Consider the following 20,605-nt stretch of genomic DNA (forward strand, 5'->3'; position numbering starts at 1 on the left):
TGATGCCATAAACTACAAATTTAGATTTGCAGTTACTGAATACCTCGTGTTTCCATGAGATACCTTTATACTGGAAAACTTCACCCTGTATCGTACTTTCGCAACAAAGGCATGTGCCACATTTATGGTGACCAAGAATTGGGGCCAATCCCATCATTTGACGAAGGGATGGTTGGGCTTGTGTGGGCATTGTAGCTCTCACCACAAAATTTGCGATACTGTTTTCCTTTTTAAAGGCAAATAATGGTGGATCTTTTAGGCTGTCGTCTAGGTTTTTCACCAGATGCCAGTTGTTCCCAATAATACGTTTCAACTGGTTGGCATTGGGGCAAAACGTGGTGACACACACCTGACGTTTTTGATCAGGTCTCTTTTTTCGCTCCAACAAAGTTTCGCGGGGGGTCCACCTAGCTCTTTTCATACAGTCCTTAACCAGTTTTTTTGGGTACCCTCTGTCGCAAAGTTTAGAGACAAGATTTTCAGCATGGTGATAAAAATCGCCCTCGTCTGTACAGTTTCTGCGTATTCGCAGAAACTGCCCATACGGCAAATTTTCTCTTAAACTTCTCGGATGGTTACTTTGGAACAATAACGCCTTATTACGATCTGTTGATTTTACAAACAGAGTCGTTGCCAATTTGCCACTTCTTGAAAATACCTCCACATCTAAAAATGAAATTCTATTTTCAGAGTGGGAAAGACTGAATTGTATATCAGGAGTTCTGGCATTAAGCCATTGGTGAAACAGAGTCAAATTATCAATACCTCCAGTCCATACCATGAAAACATCGTCTATGAAACGATACCATTTTCCGATGTACTCTCCAAAGGGATTATTGTTGTGTATGTACTTGTCTTCGTACATCGACATAAACAGGACTGCCAGCTCAGGGGCAAACGGGCAACCCATCGCCACCCCCTTAACCTGGTAATAGAATTCTTTATTGAAGCAGAAATAGTTTTTCTTTAATGCAAATGACGCTAGGTCTAACAGGAACTTAGTGGGAACTCGTACTGGTCTAGGTCGTGAATCTAAAAAGAAGGATAGCACTGCCACTGCCTCTTCTTGGGGGATCTGTGTGTATAGAGATGCCACATCAAGAGTGACCAATAGATCAGTCCCTTCACAGAACGTTATCGTTTCCAACTTGTTTATAAAGTCGGTTGTGTCTTGTAGGTATGAAACAACTTGGTTCATAAATTTTTAAGGAAACAGTCCACATACTTAGCGGTGGGCTCCAAGAGAGAACCACATCCTGCCAAGATGGGTCTCCCCGGGGGTTTATTTTGATCCTTATGCACCTTAGGTAGTGCATAAAACAGGGGGATCTTAGGGTGTTTTATCTGCAAGTACTCACGCTCTTTTTTACCAACGAAGCCTTGTTCGAAACCATCATCAATGATAGCAAACAATTGACTTTGTAATTCATTAGTGGGATCTTTGTCAATTCTCCGATAACATCTGGGGTCATCCAATTGCTTTCTTATTTCATTAGTATAGTCTATGGAGTCCCATAGCACTATAGACCCACCTTTATCGGCTTGCTTGATCACCACATTGTGATCATTTTTTAGGGTGGCTAAAGCTGACATCTCTTCTCTCGTGGTATTAAATTTGACAAATTTCTTCTCTTTTTCCATTTGTGAAATTGCAGACAACACGCTCTTTTCAAAGATTACCAATTCTTTGGGAATCTTATTGCCAGGTGGGCAGAATGTAGATTTAATTCGTAAACCTGTTACCTCGGTGGTTGGAGGTGCAGGATTTTTCTGAAAAAACATGGTTAGCCTTAATTTTCTACAGAATTCTATGAATTCTGTCTTCATACGGACAAAACCAGTTCTTTTAGAAGGAACAAATGATAAGCCCTTCGACCATATACCCTCTTCTGCCTTGGTTAATACTCTCTGTGAGAGATTAAAAATAGGGGATGGTTTTAATTTTTGTACTGTTGTCGGCGGGTCTTCATTTCCCATGGGATCGTATATCTGACTCGGCCTCTTGGTCTCGTTTGGCCTCTCCCTAAAAAAGAATTTTGGGGGTGTCCCCTCTGTTGTTGATTGGAATTCCAATTTCTATTCCTATTGGACTGATTGGTATTCCCACTGGTATCACTATCGTTACCTGAAGATGAGGAGGTCTCGCCAAAGGAAATTAATTGTTTTCTTGACCTACCTTGATTGTCTGGTAGGTATCTTCTGGATTCTGATTTTGTATAAAAATCAGGCTGTAGATATGGGTATACGTTCTCCAAAGAAAAGTTTTTCCTGTCTTTCTCAAACTGGTTAGTTTTTTGTGTAACTGCATAGTCCTTAAACTCTTGGATTTCTTTTTCCACTTTCTCCAATAATGACTTGGCGTCTGATATTGTGGAGTTAGTACTAATCTCAGCTTCTAATTTAGCTATTTCATCTAATTCTATTTTTGAAAGTCTTACTGCAGTCTCAACTGTCAGGACCATCAGGTCCCTACTACATTTAGTTTCGATGAAGGAGAAGCCTTTTTTAAAAATAGGATCTTCGGTAAAAATTACCGGAATATTTTTAATCTGGAGGCCGCCTGGTATGGTACCTTCTCGCAGATGTTGTAATAAGAAGTGACCATGCAGGTCTGTTCTAATTTGTTTCTTTTTGAGACGCAACAGTCTCTCTGATTCGTTTTGAGATGTGGCTGATACACTTAGGGAGACAGAACTGAAGACTGGTGGATCACTGAGTAGACTCCTGATGTGCTCTTCACTATAGGCAAACATGTCCTTGTCTGCCATTACTAAAAGACAAAAATGGGGAAAAAGAAAAGGGGGATTCACAAAGTTTAAACAACTCTAAAATACAAAACAACAACAACAACACGATGGAAAGAAAATGAAACCAACGGATAGTCAACACGATCAACCCAGGATTCTGCGTTGTTACAAGAAGGGTATTCAATACTTGCAGTCTCCAATTGAAATGGAGTAACACTATAACCTCGCGGGCAGCCGCCCGCTACAATAGTAGGAAAACAAACTAAGGGTTGGCTCTAATCAGCAAGGCTGAGCCTATATATCAAATAACAAGAAGGGGTGCCAGTGCTGATAACATTTCTTCATATTTATAATTCATCTTCCATATCCAGAAAATTAATTCAAGAAAGGGTATTGCTATTTATTCGCAATTTTATTTTTTCAAAGATTTAACAGTTCATTACAAAAAAATTTAAATTTTTTCATAAAATAGAGAAACATTAAGGAAAAAAACAATTATGGACACATTGCATTAAACTCAATCATGTCACAGTCAAACAACATTCACCACATTCATACCCGAAGCAAACATACCATGTAAAACAAAAGAAACTAACTGGATCTGCACAGATTTAAACAAAAGTTAAACATAGTTATTTGAAAACGTACATTCCTTTGGAATTTTGATATTTCCACCATTCAAATAAAAAAAATATATCATAGGTAATGTACAGGACAATTCTGTGGAGTATAAGAATAGTCAAGACTCCTCTGCAGACCAGTGGAAGAATGGCCTACGCGTTTCGAATACCCTTCTAGTCGTCAGGGATTCTCATCAGGGCCTCTATACACTGCATTAGTGGAGAGAAAACACATAAAAGGGGTGATTACAAACAACGAGGGATTGATAATTACACCAAAATTACGGACACACATCAGGGGTCTACACAATGCACCAGTCAGAAACACTACATTTCAACTATGAAGCAATTTGTTCGGAATATGGTTGGAAAACAACCGACTCAGCTAGCTTTAACAATTCCTTACTAGGCAAGGAGTACCTCTTATGCATTGAATTATCCACAGGTACTTACCACCCAACGGACTAAGGATTGGTCCTAACGGGGTGGGAACAGAATGGACTTCTATAGAATGGGCACAGCCTGAAAGTAAGTGAAGAGGATAGGCGCAGTTTCAGGGTTCGGACCAATTATGAAAGATTTTTTTAAAAAGAAGATATACCAAACATGGACTTCTTACCTATGTAACAGGGGTAAGCACAAGTCAGCAAGGATTTTAATTAGTATGCGCGGCAATACAACGACCTGTGTAAAAAGTAAAAAAGAAAAAAGAAGAAGAAAAGAATTATAACTCAGGAGGAGGTTCAAAAACGTTGTGGAAAAAAGTAATAAGAGCCTTTACCGATTGTCCACTATCAGGGGACGAATAATACCTTTTAATGGAATGATTCCACCGCCGAATACACAGAGGAAGTGGGCATTGGCGCGTGGGGCAGGGCTTATCGCTGTAATTGTGCACGAAGTAAAACTGGGCAATCAAGTACGCTCACTAGCAGTTTGGAAATCCTAAAGGATGAAAGAATTGCGGGAGGTAAGAACATTAAACTCAAAACGTTCGGGTTTAGACAAAGATAAGAACCAGTGTCAGCGGAGTAGTCGCACCTTTCAAACCGCTATTAATTATTTGGTCATAATGCTTCACGGCGGTCAGCGTCAGCACATACGAGTTGGATCTGGCGTGCTGGAAGAAATGAAAAAGAAACGGTACATCAAAGGTACCGAGAATATAATTAGCGTTGCCGATATTTAAAAAAACCAACATGGATATGACGGGATCAAGCGCAGGGGCTTACCGGTCTGTTTTAGGTCCAGCGGGGTAACGCGGCAGGGAGAAGTCGGTCGGCGTCTCGCAGCTCACTGATTTTTCGCGCATGCGCGTAACCGGGCCGGATGTGAGGCTCCTCTATAACGGAGACGCTACTGCAGAGCCTCGCCCAAAAAGGCGTGGTTCTACGGGAATCTAAAAGTAGGAAGTGGATTGAACTCTAAGCATCGAATTAATAATAAAGAAGAGGGATAGTGCAGAAAGATTATAAAAAGAAAGATCCTCGTTTTAACAAACAGGCTGGCTAGATGTCAAATGGGAAGTAATAAAGGAATCCATAATGAGGGCACCTAAGGGAAAATCATTAGCAAGATGATGTCATATTCCTACATGATGTTAGTGAAAAAGTGGCATTAACATCAATCATAGTTTAAATATTTCGGACAGTTCATTCAAGCCTGACACAGCAGTGTCAAATTTGACAATTAGCATTGCCTCCCTCTTGGATAGTTTGAGGCTCAGATCGCCTCCTCGTGGGTCCTTTTCTATCCTAGAGATAACTGTCCACTTGAATTCATTTAGCCCATGTTATATCCTAGTCCAGTGATTTACCAACGGCGCATTCTCAACTTTTCTTTTCAACCTGGACTTATGTTGCGATATGCGTTGGCGTACTTCCTGCTCAGTCTTGCCAATGTACAGGCGGTCACACGGGCATTTGATGCCATAAACTACAAATTTAGATTTGCAGTTACTGAATACCTCGTGTTTCCATGAGATACCTTTATACTGGAAAACTTCACCCTGTATCGTACTTTCGCAACAAAGGCATGTGGCACATTTATGGTGACCAAGAATTGGGGCCAATCCCATCATTTGACGAAGGGATGGTTGGGCTTGTGTGGGCATGGTAGCTCTCACCACAAAATTTGCGATACTGTTTTCCTTTTTAAAGGCAAATAATGGTGGATCTTTTAGGCTGTCGTCTAGGTTTTTCACCAGATGCCAGTTGTTCCCAATAATACGTTTCAACTGGTTGGCATTGGGGCAAAACGTGGTGACACACACCTGACGTTTTTGATCAGGTCTCTTTTTTCGCTCCAACAAAGTTTCGCGGGGGGTCCACCTAGCTCTTTTCATACAGTCCTTAACCAGTTTTTTTGGGTACCCTCTGTCGCGAAGTTTAGAGACAAGATTTTCAGCATGGTGATAAAAATCGCCCTCGCCTGTACAGTTTCTGCGTATTCGCAGAAACTGCCCATACGGCAAATTTTATCTTAAACTTCTCGGATGGTTACTTTGGAACAATAACGCCTCCGTTATAGAGGAGCCTCACATCCGGCCCAGTTACGCGCATGCGCGAAAATCCAGTGAGCTGCGAGACGCCGACCGACTTCTCCCTGCCGCGTTACCCCACTGGACCTAAAACAGACCGTCATATCCATGTTGGTTTTTTTAAATATCGGCAACGCTAATTATATTCTCGGTACCTTTGATGTACCGTTTCTTTTTCATTTCTCCCAGCACGCCAGATCCAACTCGTATGTGCTGACGCTGACCGCCGTGAAGCATTATGACCAAATAATTAATAGCGGTTTGAAAGGTGCGACTACTCCGCTGACACTGGTTCTTATCTTTGTCTAAACCCGAACGTTTTGAGTTTAATGTTCTTACCTCCCGCAATTCTTTCATCCTTTAGGATTTCCAAACTGCTAGTGAGCGTACTTGATTGCCCAGTTTTACTTCGTGCACAATTACAGTGATAAGCCCTGCCCCACGCGCCAATGCCCACTTCCTCTGTGTATTCGGCGGTGGAATCATTCCATTAAAAGGTATTATTCGTCCCATGATAGTGGACAATCGGTAAAGGCTCTTAGTACTTTTTTCCACAACGTTTTTGAACCTCCTCCTGAGTTATAATTCTTTTCTTCTTCTTTTTTACTTTTTTACTTTTTACACAGGTCGTTGTATTGCTGCGCATACCAATTAAAATCCTTGCTGACTTGTGCTTACCCCTGTTACATAGGTAAGAAGTCCATGTTTGGTATATCTTCTTTTTAAAAAAATCTTTCATAATTGGTCCGAACCCTGAAACTGCGCCTATCCTCTTCACTTACTTTCAGGCTGTGCCCATTCTATAGAAGTCCATTCTGTTCCCACCCCGTTAGGACCAATCCTTAGTCCGTTGGGTGGTAAGTACCTGTGGATAATTCAATGCATAAGAGGTACTCCTTGCCTAGTAAGGAATTGTTAAAGCTAGCTGAGTCGGTCGTTTTCCAACCATATTCCGAACAAATTGCTTCATAGTTGAAATGTAGTGTTTCTGACTGGTGCATTGTGTAGACCCCTGATGTGTGTCCGTAATTTTGGTGTAATTATCAATCCCTCGTTGTTTGTAATCACCCCTTTTATGTGTTTTCTCTCCACTAATGCAGTGTATAGAGGCCCTGATGAGAATCCCTGACGACTAGAAGGGTATTCGAAACGTGTAGGCCATTCTTCCACTGGTCTGCAGAGGAGTCTTGACTATTCTTATACTCCACAGAATTGTCCTGTACATTACCTATGATATATTTTTTTCATTTGAATGGTGGAAATATCAAAATTCCAAAGGAATGTACGTTTTCAAATAACTATGTTTAACTTTTGTTTAAATCTGTGCAGATCCAGTTAGTTTCTTTTGTTTTACATGGTATGTTTGCTTCGGGTATGAATGTGGTGAATGTTGTTTGACTGTGACATGATTGAGTTTAATGCAATGTGTCCATAATTGTTTTTTTCCTTAATGTTTCTCTATTTTATGAAAAAATTTAATTTTTTTTGTAATGAACTGTTAAATCTTTGAAAAAATAAAATTGCGAATAAATAGCAATACCCTTTCTTGAATTAATTTTCTGGATATGGAAGATGAATTATAAATATGAAGAAATGTTATCAGCACTGGCACCCCTTCTTGTTATTTGATATATAGGCTCAGCCTTGCTGATTAGAGCCAACCCTTAGTTTGTTTTCCTACTATTGTAGCGGGCGGCTGCCCGCGAGGTTATAGTGTTACTCCATTTCAATTGGAGACTGCGAGTATTGAATACCCTTCTTGTAACAACGCAGAATCCTGGGTTGATCGTGTTGACTATCCGTTGGTTTCATTTTCTTTACATCGTGTTGTTGTTGTTGTTTTGTATTTTAGAGTTGTTTAAACTTTGTGAATCCCCCTTTTCTTTTTCCCCATTTTTGTCTTTTAGTAATGGCAGACAAGGACACGTTTGCCTATAGTGAAGAGCACATCAGGAGTCTACTCAGTGATCCACCAGTCTTCAGTTCTGTCTCCCTAAGTGTATCAGCCACATCTCAAAACAAATCAGAGAGACTGTTGCGTCTCAAAAAGAAACAAATTAGAACAGACCTGCATGGTCACTTCTTATTACAACATCTGCGAGAAGGTACCATAGCAGGCGGCCTCCAGATTAAAAATATTCCGGTAATTATTACCGAAGATCCTATTTTAAAAAAAGGCTTCTCCTTCATCGAAACTAAATGTAGTAGGGACCTGATGGTCCTGACAGTTGAGACTGCAGTAAGACTTTCAAAAATAGAATTAGATGAAATAGCTAAATTAGAAGCTGAGATTAGTACTAACTCCACAATATCAGACGCCAAGTCATTATTGGAGAAAGTGGAAAAAGAAATCCAAGAGTTTAAGGACTATACAGTTACACAAAAAACTAACCAGTTTGAGAAAGACAGGAAAAACTTTTCTTTGGAGAACGTATACCCATATCTACAGCCTGATTTTTATACAAAATCAGAATCCAGAAGATACCTACCAGACAATCAAGGTAGGTCAAGAAAACAATTCATTTCCTTTGGCGAGACCTCCTCATCTTCAGGTAACGATAGTGATACCAGTTGGAATACCAATCAGTCCCATAGGAATAGAAATTGGAATTCCAATCAACAACAGAGGGGACACCCCCAAAATTCTTTTTTAGGGAGAGGCCAAACGAGACCAAGAGGCCGAGTCAGATATACGATCCCATGGGAAATGAAGACCCGCCGACAACAGTACAAAAATTAAAACCATCCCCTATTTTTAATCTCTCACAGAGAGTATTAACCAAGGCAGAAGAGGGTATATTATCGAAGGGCTTATCATTTGTTCCTTCTAAAAGAACTGATTTTGTCCGTATGAAGACAGAATTCATAGAATTCTGTAGAAAATTAAGGCTAACCATGTTTTTTCAGGAAAATCCTGCACCTCCAACCACCGAGGTAACAGGTTTACGAATTAAATCTACATTCTGCCCACCTGGCAATAAGATTCCCAAAGAATTGGTAATCTTTGAAAAGAGCGTGTTGTCTGCAATTTCAGAAATGGAAAAAGAGAAGAAATTTGTCAAATTTAATACCACGAGAGAAGAGATGTCAGCTTTAGCCACCCTAAAAAATGATCACAATGTGGTGATCAAGCAAGCCGATAAAGGTGGGTCTATAGTGCTATGGGACTCCATAGACTATACTAATGAAATAAGAAAGCAATTGGATGACCCCAGATGTTATCGGAGAATTGACAAAGATCCCACTAATGAATTACAAAGTCAATTGTTTGCTATCATTGATGATGGTTTCGAACAAGGCTTCGTTGGTAAAAAAGAGCGTGAGTACTTGCAGATAAAACACCCTAAGATCCCCCTGTTTTATGCACTACCTAAAGTGCATAAGGATCAAAATAAACCCCCCGGGGAGACCCATCGTGGCAGGATGTGGTTCTCTCTTGAAGCCTACCGCTAAGTATGTGGACTGTTTCCTTAAACAATTTATGAACCAAGTTGTTTCATACCTACAAGACACAACCGACTTCATAAACAAGTTGGAAACGATAACGTTCTGTGAAGGGACTGATCTATTGGTCACTCTTGATGTGGCATCTCTATACACACAGATCCCCCAAGAAGAGGCAGTGGCAGTGCTATCCTTCTTTTTAGATTCACGACCTAGACCAGTACGAGTTCCCACTATGTTCCTGTTAGACCTAGCGTCATTTGCATTAAAGAAAAACTATTTCTGCTTCAATAAAGAATTCTATTACCAGGTTAAGGGGGTGGCGATGGGTTGCCCGTTTGCCCCTGAGCTGGCAGTCCTGTTTATGTCGATGTACGAAGACAAGTACATACACAACAATAATCCCTTTGGAGAGTACATCGGAAAATGGTATCGTTTCATAGACGATGTTTTCATGGTATGGACTGGAGGTATTGATAATTTGACTCTGTTTCACCAATGGCTTAATGCCAGAACTCCTGATATACAATTCAGTCTTTCCCACTCTGAAAATAGAATTTCATTTTTAGATGTGGAGGTATTTTCAAGAAGTGGCAAATTGGCAACGACTCTGTTTGTAAAATCGACAGATCGTAATAAGGCGTTATTGTTCCAAAGTAACCATCCGAGAAGTTTAAGATAAAATTTGCCGTATGGGCAGTTTCTGCGAATACGCAGAAACTCTACAGACGAGGGCGATTTTTATCACCATGCAGAAAATCTTGTCTCTAAACTTTGCGACAGAGGGTACCCAAAAAAACTGGTTAAGGACTGTATGAAAAGAGCTAGGTGGACCCCCCGCGAAACTTTGTTGGAGCGAAAAAAGAGACCTGATCAAAAACGTCAGGTGTGTGTCACCACGTTTTGCCCCAATGCCAACCAGTTGAAACGTATTATTGGGAACAACTGGCATCTGGTGAAAAACCTAGACGACAGCCTAAAAGATCCACCAGTATTTGCCTTTAAAAAGGAAAACAGTATCGCAAATTTTGTGGTGAGAGCTACAATGCCCACACAAGCCCAACCATCCCTTCGTCAAATGATGGGATTGGCCCCAATTCTTGGTCACCATAAATGTGGCACATGCCTTTGTTGCGAAAGTACGATACAGGGTGAAGTTTTCCAGTATAAAGGTATCTCATGGAAACACAAGGTATTCAGTAACTGCAAATCTAAATTTGTAGTTTATGGCATCAAATGCCCGTGTGACCGCCTGTACATTGGCAAGACTGAGCAGGAAGTACGCCAACGCATATCGCAACATAAGTCCAGGTTGAAAAGAAAAGTTGAGAATGCGCCGTTGGTAAATCACTGGACTAGGATGCAACATGGGCTAAATGAATTCAAGTGGACAGTTATCTCTAGGATAGAAAAGGACCCACGAGGAGGCGATCTGAGCCTCAAACTATCCTAGAGGGAGGCAATGCTAATTGTCAAATTTGACACTGCTGTGTCAGGCTTGAATGAACTGTCCGAAATATTTAAACTATGATTGATGTTAATGCCACTTTTTCACTAACATCATGTAGGAATATGACATCATCTTGCTAATGATTTTCCCTTAGGTGCCCTCATTATGGATTCCTTTATTACTTCCCATTTGACATCTAGCCAGCCTGTTTGTTAAAACGAGGATCTTTCTTTTTATAATCTTTCTGCACTATCCCTCTTCTTTATTATTAATTCGATGCTTAGAGTTCAATCCACTTCCTACTTTTAGATTCCCGTAGAACCACGCCTTTTTGGGCGAGGCTCTGCAGTAGCGTCTCCGTTATAGAGGAGCCTCACATCCGGCCCAGTTACGCGCATGCGCGAAAAATCAGTGAGCTGCGAGACGCCGACCGACTTCTCCCTGCCGCGTTACCCCGCTGGACCTAAAACAGACCGGTAAGCCCCTGCGCTCGATCCCGTCATATCCATGTTGGTTTTTTTAAATATCGGCAACGCTAATTATATTCTCGGTACCTTTGATGTACCGTTTCTTTTTCATTTCTTCCAGCACGCCAGATCCAACTCGTATGTGCTGACGCTGACCGCCGTGAAGCATTATGACCAAATAATTAATAGCGGTTTGAAAGGTGCGACTACTCCTCTGACACTGGTTCTTATCTTTGTCTAAACCCGAACGTTTTGAGTTTAATGTTCTTACCTCCCGCAATTCTTTCATCCTTTAGGATTTCCAAACTGCTAGTGAGCGTACTTGATTGCCCAGTTTTACTTCGTGCACAATTACAGCGATAAGCCCTGCCCCACGCGCCAATGCCCACTTCCTCTGTGTATTTGGCGGTGGAATCATTCCATTAAAAGGTATTATTCGTCCCACGATAGTGGACAATCGGTAAAGGCTCTTAGTACTTTTTTCCACAACGTTTTTGAACCTCCTCCTGAGTTATAATTCTTTTCTTCTTCTTTTTTCTTTTTTACTTTTTACACAGGTCGTTGTATTGCCGCGCATACCAATTAAAATCCTTGCTGACTTGTGCTTACCCCTGTTACATAGGTAAGAAGTCCATGTTTGGTATATCTTCTTTTTTTAAAAATCTTTCATAATTGGTCCGAACCCTGAAACTGCGCCTATCCTCTTCACTTACTTTCAGGCTGTGCCCATTCTATAGAAGTCCATTCTGTTCCCACCCCGTTAGGACCAATCCTTAGTCCGTTGGGTGGTAAGTACCTGTGGATAATTCAATGCATAAGAGGTACTCCTTGCCTAGTAAGGAATTGCTAAAGCTAGCTGAGTCGGTCGTTTTCCAACCATATTCCGAACAAATTGCTTCATAGTTGAAATGTAGTGTTTCTGACTGGTGCATTGTGTAGACCCCTGATGTGTGTCCGTAATTTTGGTGTAATTATCAATCCCTCGTTGTTTGTAATCACCCCTTTTATGTGTTTTCTCTCCACTAATGCAGTGTATAGAGGCCCTGATGAGAATCCCTGACGACTAGAAGGGTATTCGAAACGCGTAGGCCATTCTTCCACTGGTCTGCAGAGGAGTCTTGACTATTCTTATACTCCACAGAATTGTCCTGTACATTACCTATGATATATTTTTTTCATTTGAATGGTGGAAATATCAAAATTCCAAAGGAATGTACGTTTTCAAATAACTATGTTTAACTTTTGTTTAAATCTGTGCAGATCCAGTTAGTTTCTTTTGTTTTACATGGTATGTTTGCTTCGGGTATGAATGTGGTGAATGTTGTTTGACTGTGACATGATTGAGTTTAATGCAATGTGTCCATAATTGTTTTTTTCCTTAATGTTTCTCTATTTTATGAAAAAATTAAAAAAATTTTGTAATGAACTGTTAAATCTTTGAAAAAATAAAATTGCGAATAAATAGCAATACCCTTTCTTGAATTAATTTTCTGGATATGGAAGATGAATTATAAATATGAAGAAATGTTATCAGCACTGGCACCCTTTCCTAAACAGGTTGAGCATACGGGAGGCCAATGAATTTGAGTACCTTTTAAAAGGGACTCAGCCGGTAAGCCCTTTGTGCACTGCGTTTTCCTCTTTTTCAGTTTCTCACTGGCGGCTGTGACTTCTTCCAAGGTGATGTCGTCCTCAAGTGCCATCCGATCCTCGGAGGGCACCACTGGCAGGTCAATCCCGAGCAAATTCTAAGCTACACTAGGGTCATCTGCCAATGGGTGGGCATTATAGAATGATGAGTAGTAGCCCGAAAAGGCCTCAGTGATGGCAACGTCAGTCAAGTGGGGGACACCCTGTTAATTTATGATGCTGTGAATCCACCAAGCTGCTGCCTCTCGCCTACTGAGCCAGGCCAGCAACTTGCCTGCCTTCTCCCCAGCATCATAGAGACAATGCTGTGTAGCCAATTATTGACTGCAGACCTCATCAGCGGCCAGTTCCCGGTATTCTCACCAGAGTATCGCAAGGGAACGCAAAGCTTGGGAATCAATGTGAGCACCGCTGGAGCCATCAAGTGCCATGATCAGCCTTTCCAGGCTCTCTATCTCCGCATCTATTCCAAAAAGGAGCCAAGAGGGAAAAAGGCAGTAACAGGGTTGCCCTCCACTCAAAAACCATCCAATTAAAAAAAAACTGTCCCTTAGACATTAGTAATTGGTATATTTTTTTCTTCGCAATAGATAGGCCAAATGTCAGTTTCTACTATTGCACCACCAAACTTCACTAATTTTAATCTTAAGGTGTGATCACATATATCGTCCAAAATTGTTAAAAAAGACTAGAGAGGTTCCTTGTGAAATTTCAAAGAGACAGTCAGGATGAACACACAACTGATGTCAGCACCCACAATTTGCGCAGTACATCAGCAGTTAACCGTGCAAAAAATGTGTGGAGAGCAAAATGACCCCTCACGGGCGCACCACCCTCAGGGTTACTGGCAGGTACTCACCAGATAAAGCCCCTTTAATCATCATTGGTAGTCATTTTGTTAAAAAATAAATGTGTCCAAAGCAAAAGCAAAACAAATAAAAAGTGCGAGGAGTAACCAACATTCACTCCTTTCGTGACAAAAAGTGATTAAAATCAACAAACATAACTTACACAAAACCTTATTCTGAATTTTTAGGCGTGATTCGTTGAAATAAAAAGGCTGGTAGCTAGCTCTGCATACCATTACCTATTGCCAACATGTTTCTCTGCCTATCACAATTTTGGCAGATTGGACACCTTGTTCTCTGTGACTGTCAAGTTGAAACAAGCATTTTCAATGCAATAGGTCTCGCATTTGTAAGAGTTTAATCTATTGGTATTGTAAATGACAATGCCTATTATTTATCTGTTTTGCTAATTAAAATATAAATAAAAGACATTGTGATTTACAATGCCAATAGCTCAAAAACGTGTAAATGCGAGAACTATTCAAAGAAGCGGCACTGCCCGGGGCAGCTTGGAAAGTTAAAGCGCACATGGCGGCCTGAATGTTGCAGGAAAGCATGGTGATACGGAAGTGTTCGTCATCAGGGATGCCATGTACCAGTCCTGAACGTTCACTTAAACACACAATGCATTCTGGGAGCTGTAACTCTGGCTCACCAATGTACATGTTGGGCAATTGAATTCTTCACTACTTGGCACGCTTATGTAACCTCTATTACACAGCTAAAAACAATTTTTGAACCAAAATATATAAGGAGGGAGGGACGGGGACACAACAACACAGAGGAATCGAAGGATGCAGGAAGAAGCGTGGAGATGGGGTGGGTGGGGGCAAGCGACAACACTGTCAAGAGTGGGAGGGAACAAGACGGAGGGGTTTGGGACGAGGGAAGCAACAACAAAGTGAAGGGTGGGGGGCATGCAACAATACAGGGGGCATCAATATAGATGGGGCAGAAGGGTGGGAGGAGGCAAGCAACACAACACGGAAAGGGATGGCAGGGGGCAAGCAACAACACGGAGTGGGACAAGAGGGTGGAGGGGCACGCTGTATTTTTTTCTACAAACAGCAAGTAGCTTACTAAGTCGTGTAGTTTCACTCTTTCTTACAAAATGGGCATGCAAGTCACAGAATGCCTGCTGAAAAACAAAAGCGACCTCACGACAGCTTTGCCTCTGACCCTGGAGCCCGAGCAAGTGGTCAGTTACCAACGCTGTGGTGTTCCAGTCTAGAGTTTTCTGTTTTCAAACTAATGCATTCTGGGAGTTGTAGTCCTGGGTCACTTTAGTCGCTCCAGATGTACTAACAACGTTGAGAACAATGTTTGTAAAGGGAAAGCCCAGAACAGAAGCACCGAGTCGTGAAATCTTCCGCAGCCTCTGTATCCACACCACTTCCACAGTGACTATAATTGGAACCTGCTATGAATGAATGATTGCTTCACTAGAGCGCCCTGGGGAATCAGCCTCGAAGCGCTGGGTGGCGTGAACGCGCACCGCGTCGTACACAGTGGAGATCTGGTCCTCAGGGACCCAAGGCGTGAGGAATCCGAGGGCAGGGCGTCGGGGGGGCTGCAGATGGCCCTAATTATATGATTAAAAGACAGGAATTCTCAAGGCGACGAAATCAGTGCTGGGAAAATCAGGACGCCAGGCAGCTCTGGAGAGGAGCGCCTGAGAGATACTGGAACAAGCAGCCTGAGGCTGGGCAAATGCGAAATTATGCTAATGAGGCGCTTGCAACCCCCAAATTATGCTAATGAGGCGCTTGCAAACCCCAGAACCGCGAGTGAGGCCCATGTAAGAGGTGACCACGTCACGAGGGACACCCTTTCCCTGACTTTCTATTTAAAAACGATTGCATTCTGGGAGTTGTAGTCTTGGTTTGCTTCTACTGCATCAAATGGGCTAATTAATACACCTGAACACGATGACGTGACAGAGGACATGGAGTAATCTGCTAGTCCTACTTCTATGTCACTGGAATGTACCTGGTTTGAGATATCTTTCAGACACCAAGGTTTCCTTGCTAAGCGGAAGTGCGGCCATGTTTTCGAGGAGCACCGGTTGCCTCGGAAAAGCCGTAGGAAAGTGGACCAAGAGAGCCTTAGCTCCTGCCAGACTGTCTAAGAGTTGCCATGTTTGTTACTTAGTGCCTAGAGGACTGGAGAAGCTTCAAGCAGAGCTGTGACGTCTCACAGGTCCAGGCTCCGTGGGCAGGGAATCACTTCTTGTTTATACGACTCCTTTCATCTGCGGGTCTGCCGACAAAATGCTAATAAATCACACTGTTATGAAATAACAGAAAAGGGGGTGTGAGGCTGTGAATGGCATGCAATATGAAGGAGGTGGCGAGAGAGGAATAAGTAAAATAGTGGAAACAGAGAGAAATAAATCGAAAAAACAATGAGAGGGAGAGAAGGGAAAGAAAGAAAAAATATGGATGAGAGAAAAAAAGATGGCTGTATAGAAAATGAAATGTGGAAATGTGAAAAAAAGAACAGGAAGAAAGTGGAAGGGTGACCGGATGGAAAGGTGAAGGAAACAAGCATTACCCCTTCCTCAAGCGCTTCTGTGCCTCCGTTGCTGCTCGTCGTTGTTCCTCCGTGGGCGCCGACACTCGTCACCAACTCCCCGCTGCCCTGCTCCTCTTCACAACGAAACCGAAACTTAGGCAGCTCACGCGACGCGCGCGACCAAATCTAAAGCGCGCATCGTAATCCGACTCTGCCATGCTGTTTTAATGCTGCGCTTGGTGCGCCTGGTCAGCTCCTGTCTCCTCGTTGTCGGCTGAGCCGACTCGCATTGAGGAGGTGGTGGTGAGCGACGAGTGCCCTCCTGCCATGATGCTGCCCTTCCCTCCTGCCATGAAGCCGCCGCTCCCTCCTGCCATGCTGTCGCCGCTCCCTCCTGCCATGATGCCGGACGACACGCTGCTCTTCGACCCCCGGCTGCTGAGCCTGAACACGGTGTCCTTTAGGCGCATCGAGAAGGTGGTGGTGAGCGACGAGTGCTGCGGCCGCCAGCTGGGCAAGGGGGTGTGTATGCGCGGTGGCGGCGGGAAGGGGTGTTCTCTATGTGTGTGTGTGCGGGGGCGGCGGGGGAGTGGGGGGGTTCTCTATGTGTGTGTATGTGTGCGTGTGCACGGCGGCGGGGGGGTCTGTCTGTCTGTCTGTGTGCCTGCACTTGTTTCTAAATCAGCGCGTTAACTGAAAGCGAAAGCGCGCCCACACAGCAAGCAGCCAGCAGCAAAAGTGCGCTCACAAGGACAAATCTGAGACACAAAAAGCGCGTGGCCGACTCGTGTCTCACATTCCCAGAAGTCGGCAACATAAGTTGTCGAGCTTGGACGCATGCTTCACATGCTTTACCAGCTCGACCTAAAAACACTAGTTAAAAAACACCCTCAGAGACCCCTTTCCTGAATATACCTTGTCAGAAAATTGTGTTTGAAATAGTTACCCTCTGCCAGCACTTCTTTCTCGTACCAGCTGAAGAGGTAGATCTGTTCGCTCCCAATGTGAGTCTGTACTTGAAAAGCTAAGCCCATGCGATTGTCTCATCAATCTATTAAAAGGAATACAGCATATATCATGACTCCTAATTTACACTCACAGTTGTCATACCCAGCCTCTTAACAACATAACAACCGTTCTCCAGCATCCACATGGCTTATGGGAACCTGCAAGTGTTATAACGCTATACATGCCAGACAGGCGAAACCTCATAGTATGTTAAAACCACCTTGTAATTTGGTATTAAACCAGGACACCCTCTTATTACTTTCCAAACTTCACATTACGTTTATGCGTGCACGCTGATCCCAATACTCGGCTCTGTTCATGAAAGCACATGGGACGCCGCATTTGGTTAAGTATCTCGTGGCCAGCATTATTAAAATCCTAGGTTGGTCAGATCCAAGCCAATTGTTTGCTAAAACCGGCTCCCCCACTCCTCACCGTATCGAGCTGCACGGAGCTCCACGTCTCCTCCTGCGGCCTCTGTGTTGATCGGCCCTGGATTAAAACCCTCAGTTGGTGTATGACGTTTTTCCTACTGGTCACGTGACCAGCGTCCTTAACGTGATCCGCCATTACTGAACGGTCTCGGAAAGTGAAAGACCCTATCTACGATGTTACAAACACCAGCGCTTTCGCACCAAATCTCGGTGGGGTGACTTTGGGCGCCATTACTGAGTGGGCACCGGGGGCCAAAACAGCTTATGTAGTGAAACTAGAATGAAGGGCGAAGGCTACAATTGCCTGAATTTTTATATAGTGTAATTTCTTTAGTTCTATTCAGATAGCCCACGCTGTATCACCAGGTTTCTATAACAAAAACAGGACCCTCATTTTTAAGAACAAGGCTCATCAGATTACACACATCAGAAATTCCGCATTTATAAATGGGCACCAGGGACAAGGCAGCTTATCTAGTTCCCTGAAATGCCGAGCAGATGCTGGAATAGCAAATAATTCTCATATAGTATAGTTTTTAATATCTTCAAAGTTTTTTGCTCGATTTATCACCCAGTGACCGTAAGGAAGACTGAGCTTCTATTTTTAGGATAAGGCTCTTCTTATAATGCACGTTAGTAATTCCATATTTGTGCATATGAGTCTATCTCTACAGTGTATGGTTTAAAAGCAGGGAGCCACATCACAACGGCCCACATACAACAGGAAAGGCGGTTGCCACCTCCATGCTTGGATCTTAATATTCACTTATCGTATTTCCAAGCAATGTAACGTGTAGCAAGAGCCCCGATGGACACCAAAGAGCGACAGGGTGTTCTATGGAATAGGACCTCAAATTTTTTACTTGACCCTGTTCCACTCTATAATATCATTCAAACCCTGCTGATCACTTTTTTCTCTGTAAATCCAACGGGCCTCTTTAGACAAAAGCACATTCTCAATATTATTCAGAGTGCCCTTCACTCTTTCAAGTACCGTCCAGGTGAAATTATGTTTTTCTTTTGAACAGTGCTGAACCAATTTGGTTGTGAGTTTGCCTGCCCTTCTAGTACTCAGATGTTCTTGTACTCTAACCTTAATTTTGCGTGTTGTTAATCCAATATACTGCAGACCGCATTCACACAGCAATCGGTATGTCACGTTGATGGTATTGCAATTACTGAAATGGTTAAGAAACCACTCCTTGCCTGAGGCCAAAATGACACTGTTACATTTTTTTGTTAGCGGGTACAGAGAGCAAGAACCACACAGATAGTGCACCTTAGGAACGGTGGTGGTGCTCTTATTGCCCCCAGTGGGTTCGCGTGTGTGGACAAGCCTGTCCTTGAGATTATCTCCGCAACCTCCTGTTGTTTTTTGCGGTACAGGATATTCTGCGCCCTGTCCCTCAGCACCATTTTAAAGGGTACCCACAGGACCATTGTTCGACTCAACTGTTGCCTGGTTTTCTAAAAAATAAAGCTCTGAGTCTATTCTAAGTCCAGTTGAATCTTCTACGTCCCTCAAGTCCCATGTGTTTAACCGTTAACCCGCTCCCTGGGGACGGTCCCTACCCTCCATAATGATCCAGAGGGGGCAATGATCTGATGGGCCTAAAGCTAAATATTCCACTCAGTTGACTGCCGTCTCCTCCTCCGCAGGGATGAGTGGATAGTCTAAACAGGAAAAGACCTTCTGCACCCAGAAGAAGTAGGAGTAATCCCTGTTCTTGGGATGATGCCGTCACCATAGTCGCTAAGCCTAGTAAGAGCACACATTTTCCCAAAGGTGTAACTCCCACCACGGCACCCGCCGTGCCAAAGCGAATAATTGTCGGAAGCATGACATCGTTGAAATCCCCTCCCATAACACTGACAGCCGAGACAGTCACCAGGAGCAGAGCTGCCACCTGATCGAGCACCAGCTGTTGGATGTTAGGAGGTGCGTAGACACTGACCATTGAGAAAGTAACCCTGCTCCACTGTCCCTGGACTCCCACTTATTTACCTCCTTGATCTGTCTATGTTGTGAATACCAGGAACGGGGCGAGGTTGGTGTTTTAACAAGTATCGCTATACCCTTGGAACCTGTGGTATACACTGTGTGTGCCAGGCTTGTGTAGGCCCATCTACCCAGAAAATGACACTGAGTTCCCTTCAGGTTGGTCTCTTAGAGCAGGACAATGTCTGGTTGCAGATGTTTTATATACCACAATACCAGGCCTCGCTTCACCTTACTGCCCCAACTTGTTGACATTCCAGGACATTATAGTAAGGAGTGGGGCATCTGGCATCTCTACCTGAGTCACAGTGTGATATTTGTGTGGTATCAGCAGCCCATTCTAGTCTCCTGGCAGGTGTTGTGTGTCTACACATGTCACCCCCTTTTAATGAATCAGTACTAATAGAACCCCCCCCCCAAATATACTCCAGGTAAGTACCCTGTCTCACCCCCACCCCAGCTGCCCCAACAAGCAAACAAATACACGTCAACTGGACAACTACTCGTATGTGAGGCAAGAGAGGTCTGTAGCCCACCTACAAACACTCAAACACCCACTTTGTGTCTTAACTGCTACAAACTGAAATAGTCCAGAAAAAAATACCTACCCCCTCCCGAAGCAGAATATGAGTGAAATGGGAAAGAACAGAAACGATGAGTCAGTTCCACTGAAGAGCTAACAGACAGAATAGGAAGAAACAAGCATTTGCAATGCAATAGGTCTCGCAGTTGTGAGAGTTTGAGCTATTGGCATTTTAAATGCCAGTGCCTTTTATTTATGTATTGGTTTTTGAAACATAATTAAAATGCATTGTCATTTACAATGCCAATATCTTAAACTCTCGCAAATGCGAGACCTATTGCATTGCAAATGCTTGATGGTAC

Source organism: Lissotriton helveticus, chromosome 5_1, assembly GCF_964261635.1.
Source record: "Lissotriton helveticus chromosome 5_1, aLisHel1.1, whole genome shotgun sequence".
Classification (NCBI taxonomy): domain Eukaryota; kingdom Metazoa; phylum Chordata; class Amphibia; order Caudata; family Salamandridae; genus Lissotriton; species Lissotriton helveticus.